This window comes from Peromyscus californicus, unplaced genomic scaffold, assembly GCF_007827085.1.
Source record: "Peromyscus californicus insignis strain IS unplaced genomic scaffold, ASM782708v3 Scaffold_4__1_contigs__length_199733344, whole genome shotgun sequence".
NCBI classification, from domain to species: Eukaryota; Metazoa; Chordata; class Mammalia; order Rodentia; family Cricetidae; genus Peromyscus; species Peromyscus californicus.
The window spans coordinates 189,109,718-189,115,717 of record NW_026294562.1 but is presented as its reverse complement, the minus strand read 5'-3'; positions in this window follow the sequence as shown (position 1 = coordinate 189,115,717).

The window sequence follows — 6,000 nt, the reverse complement described above, 5'->3', positions numbered from 1 at the left end:
CTTCCTTTTTTCCATGGTACAGTTCTGGCTTCTTTGTCAAACATCATATGTTCAAAAGTGTGCGGATTAATGTCAGAGTCTTCAGTTCAGTTCCATTGGTCCACATGTCAGTTTTTATGCCAGTACCAAGCTGTTTTTATTACTGTAGCTCTATAGTAGATCTTGAATACAGGGATTGTGATGCCTCCAGAAGTTGCTTTATTGTACAGGATTCTTTTGGCTATTCTGTTTTTTCGTTTTTCCATATAAAATTGAGTATTGTTCTTTCCAGGTCTGTGAAGAATTGTGTTGGGATTTTGATGGGGATTGCATTGAATCTGTAGATTGCTTTTGTTAAGATTGCCATTTTTACTATGTTAATCCTACCTATCCATGAGCATGGGAGATCTTTCCATTTTCTGACATCTTCTTCAATTTCTGTCTTCAGGGACTTAAAGTTCTTGTCATACAGGTCCTTTGCTTGTTTAATTAGAGTTACCTCAAGGTATTTTATATCATTTGTGGCTACTGTAAATGGTGATGTATCTCTGATTTCTTTCTCAGCCCATTTGTCATTTGTATATAGGAGGACTACTGATTTTTTTTTTTTTTAGTTAATCGGGTATCCTGCTACATTGCTGAAGGTGTTTACAAGCTGTATGAATTCCTTGGTCGAATTTTTGGGGTCACTTATGTATACTATCATGTCATCTGCAAATAGTGAAAGCTTGAGTTCTTCCTTTCCAATTTGTATCCCTTTGATCTCCTTATGTTGTCTTCTTGCTCTGGCTAGAACTTCAAGTACTATTTTGAATAAGTATGGAGAGAGTGAACAGCCTTGTCTTGTTCCTGATTGTAGTGGAATTACTGAGTTTCTTTCCATCTACTTTGATGTTGGCTGTTGGCTTGCTGTAAATTGCCTTTATTTTGTTTCAGTATGTTCCCTGTATTCCTGATTGCTCCAAGACCTTTATCATGAAGGGGTGTTGGATTTTGTCAAATGCCTTTTCAGCATCTAGTGATATGATCATGTGTTTGTTTACTTTCAGTTTGTTTTTATGTTGTATTACATTGACAGACTTTCATATGTTGAACCACCCTTGCATCCCTGGAATGAAGCCTACTTGATCATGGTGGATAATTGTTTTGATGTGTTCTTGGAGTCTGTTTGCCAGTATTTTATTGAGTATTTTTGCATCAATGTTCATGAGGGAGATCTGTCTGTAGTTCTCTTTCTTTGTTGCTTCCTTGTTTGGTTTAGGAATCAGGGTAATTGTAGCCTCATAGAAGGAGTTTGGTAATATTCCTTCTGTTTCTCTTGTGTGGAACAATTTAGAGAGTATTGGTATTAACTCTTCTTTGAAGATTTGGTAGAATTCTGCGCTGAAACCATCTGGTCCTGGGCTTTTTTTCATTTGGAGACTTTTAATGACTGTTTCTATTCCCTTAGGGGTTATTGGACTATTTAAATAGTTTATCTGGTCTTGATTTAACTTAGGTATGTGGCACCTATCCAGAAATTTATCCATTTCTTTTAGATTTTTCCAGTTTTGTGAAGTAGAGGTTTTTGAAGTATGACCTGATGGTTCTCTGGATTGTTATGTTTCCCATTTTATTTCTGATTTTGTTAATTTGGATTCTCTCTCTCTCTCTCTCTCTCTCTCTCTCTCTCTCTCTCTCTCTCTCTCTCTTGGTTAGTTTGGATAAGAGCTTGTCTATCTTGTTGATTTTCTCAAAGATCCAACTCTTTGTTTCATTGATTCTTTGAATTGTTCTCTTTGTTTCTATTTTATTGGTTTCAGCTCTCAATTTTATTATTTCCTGGCATCTATTCCTCCTGGGTGACTTTGCTCCTTCTTGTTCTAGGGCTTTCAGGTCACTCACCTCTAGGTCCGGATGGAGCTGGGGGTTGGTTTCCAAGCCTCAGGAAGTGGCTGGGATCTAATTTGAGCAGGCAGATTCTGTGTCTCAGAGAGCTGCTCTAGGGTCTACTCAAGCTAGTTGATTCTGTGAGTCACAGATGCTTTCTTGGTCTTCTCAGGACTCTTGGTCCAGTCAGAGCTGACTGATTCTGTGTTTCAGGAGGCCTCTCTTGATCCAATGAGAGGTGGCAGATTCTACTTCTCATAAAGCCACTCTTGGTCTAATAAGGGCTGGCAGATTCACTGTCTGCTGAGGTTACTCTTGGTCCAATGACAGCCGTTGGTTCAATGAGAGCTCCCTCTCTAGGCCCAAATGAGAGCTCTCTAGGTCTGAATAGAGCTAGGGGTTGGTTTCCAAGCCTCAGAAAGTGGCTGGGTCTCCAGTGGATGGGGATGTGGTCATAGCATGTAGATTGCAGTGTTTGCAGCTGAGCAATCTTGGTGAATAGAGAGCCTTCCCATAGGAGCCCTGCCTGCTGGCTGGCAACTGGGGCCGAGTTGGGCAGGTGTTCCTGGGCAAGGGAAGAGGCCCAGAAATGGGTCCTAGGGGTGAGCCTCACTGGGTATGAACACTAGGTCTGGATAGAGCTGAGGGTTGGTTTCCAAGCCTCAGAAAATGGCTGGGTCTCTGGAGGATGGGAATGGGGGCAGGGCATGTAGATAAGAAAATTGTTTTGACAAAAATAGAATTATCTCTACATTTTATATGTTGTGGATTTTGTTTGCAAGTTTAGATGTTAGGAGTTTTCTACTCTAAACTTCTAGCTTGAGTAGAGGGTTAACTTGCTGAGTTTGAGTAGAGGTAGAAAAATACAAGACTAGTACGCACTAACTAGCATCGCAAGGTCTAGAGTTTTTATTTATTTTTATCTGGACCTAAGTTAGCTTAGGGAAACTTGGAAAGTGAATCATCAGATTATATTTCTTTTGAACCTATAAGGATACCTTCTTTTTAGAGTCTGGTGTTATAAAACTACTATTGATCAGTACCAAAAATATTTACCTCCATTTATACATATAGTCGCAGTAATCACAAGGAAAAAGTAGTCCTCCTCAACCTGCAAGAATAACAGGTTCTGTTGTGTTTGGATTAGAAAGTTTTAGGTGTAGACCTTCTTAAATCCTTGCTTCATACAATCTACATTTGTCTGATAGGATGTTAGATTACAATCCATATACTTTGTCCATAATGGATGCACTTGTAGTGACTGTGGAAGGATGGATCAACTTGGACCACTAATATGTAGCTGCTGAAATAATTTCAGTAGCTTCTGTTACATGCTGGGCAACGCAAAGTTTAAAACCAACCTTTCTGACCACCTTGAAGATCATTGCCCACTGCATTTGGAAAGTAATTGATGGCACTGAAGGTGTATCAAGTTACATTCCTACTACATAAACAGAAAATGTCATTTCCAGACCTCTTCTATAGTCCATATTAGGGGAGATTTGATGGCCACACTGGGGAGCAGCAGGTACTACATTTTCCTACAATATTCTAAGCTAGGCTGCTGTATGATCCAGCTTATAAAGTCCCAGAAAAAAATGTCTTAGTTACATTTGTATTGCCCAAGGCAACTAATAGAAGAAAGAGTTTATTTTGGGCTTAGGGTTCCAGAAGGTTAGGGTCTATGATGGAGGATTATAGGCCACAAACAGTAGTTGGCTGAAACAACAGCTGGTAGTTCACAAATTGAATTGCAAGCAGGAGGCAGACAGCATACCTTGAATGGCACAAGTGTTTTGAAATCTCAAAGCCAAGCCTCTCCCCAGTGACACATTTTCAACAAAGCCACACCTCTGAATCTTTCCCAAACAGGTCTACCAGCTGTGGACCAAGTAGACACATGTGTGAGCTGTTCTCATTCAATTTATCACAGAAGATTTTCTCCATATCCTCATGTCATCTGTGCAAGACTTCAGTAATCCATCTTAGAGTGTTACCTAGTTTCTTCTGATTGAATTTATTCAATAATAGGCTCTGCAGCACCAGATTGAGGCCATATTTTCCTATGAAGATGATGAAATCAATGAGATCTCCACTCACACAGAGGTGGGTATGAAGCATGGCAGAAGCCAGAACTTATCTCTACGTGGTATTAGATAATTGGATGCTGATAGCATCCCTGTAGCAGCACCAATCAGTGGCCCAGGCTGTTCTATAGCACTAGGATTCTTACTGCATATGAAGCCTTAGGTCCAATTTTTACCATTCTAAAAACCCACATGAAAGAAAAAGGAACAAACAAATAAAACTTCCATTGCTGTTGGTTGTTTATGATCATTTCATAGTATTAGAAAAACTATGAAGTTGAGAATCATTTTGAAACAAATGTAAAAACTCAGGTTTTAGGAATGTGTGACCAACAAATCGAAAGATTTGAAAGTGGCAGAAGAAACCATGATTCTGTACTCAGTGTCTGAAGTTACATGTTGCTACATCAAGTGTTTGCCTTTGATATGTGGCTGTTTACATGGTTGTTGGGGATCTCAGCTACATTTATATTGCTTACACAACAAGTGGTTTACTCACCAAATCTCCGCCATTGACAGATGAATATTGTAAATTAGATACAAGGAGTTGTCAGTTAAAATTGGGGGACACAAATGGCAGGATATAAGGGTCCACTTGGCTACACTCTTTGTTATCAATCTTTGCTTCCCAGAATCCAACTCCTGTCCATTCTTCCTCCCCGGACACCCTTTCTTGACACCCTAGAAGAGAATAATATCATAATACCAGCCTGTACCTATAGGATGCCAACTGTTCAGTTAAATCTTTCCTATTCCTTGATGTGAACATTGTAGTCCAGTGGTGATGTCAATTTCCTCAGCAAATGCTATATCATTATTGTCTTCTCAACACAACCCCATAAGCCCTTGGGAAGAAGATCTTGGAGCATATACAACCTACATCTTAAGTGTTGCTGCCAATCTACTGCCTGTGGGTAGTCTGCCTGTGCCTTTGCTCACTTAGTCTCCATCCAGAAGCAAGCATCACAGATATATTATACCTACACAGGTGAGTACTTTCTATCAAATCTCCAGAATGCAGAGGACCGGACATTCTGAGACAGAACATACAATTGCTGTTCCCTGAATTAACATCTTTCATTCACGGGATTCCTCCTGAACAGATTCAATCCACACAATGGAGAGAATCAACCCTGAGGCTTGAGCCTAACATAGATAAAGGAAGGTTGCAGATGAAAAACATTTCAAGGCCTGACCCTCCCTTCTTGCAGCTATTTTCAAGGCAGGAAGAGCAGGTCTGCTTCCAGGGAGGTCCCTGGGTTAAATGTTTTCTGAATATATTCATTTTCCTTATAAAACATCTCATACTCAAACGTTAAAGCTCATGAACTATGGTGGCATTTATTATTCAAGTCACCACAGATGTTTAACTGTGCAAGACTCAAGGAACATCATGAAACTTATAATCGTCTACCTCCCAAGGTGATGCTAAAATTAAAGGTAACCATCATAACTTTTTTATGGGTTTCTAGAGATTTGAAGAGCCAAGCCACTTACAGACCCCATAATTCATTTTAAATCTTCAGGAACTTATTGGTTTCTATATAGAAATGATGATAGTATGAATTTGGTGAATCTCTGGTCTGCAATGACCTAAGGAGAAAGGTATATTTATTGACTCGATCCCCTAATATATTTCAGACCCAGCCTCTCAAAGTTTTACTGTCTCACCCACCTTCACCACCCACTGTGTCTCATTCTCAGTATCACACAATGTAGAGGATTTGAGATCCTACTAATCTGTGTGTTTATTCTCATGCAGGCTTCTTCCAAGTTGACTTTTCTTTATATGAATCCACTGAATTCAAATTTATTTAAAATTCACATATTTTGAGGTATTACTTGAAAAACAAGTAAGAATGGATAGTGTTCTATCTCTGATTTTGACGGTTTGATTCACTACATTTATTCAAAACTTTCTCATTCTTGAACATTATGTAATATGTAAAATTTTATTAAATTCATCCTGCATAACTGAGTATGCTGATCCTTGCTTACTGTCCTTGCCCTCAGCAGGTGGAACAGAAGGATCATGATTTCAAGGTTAGTCTTGGATACACAATGA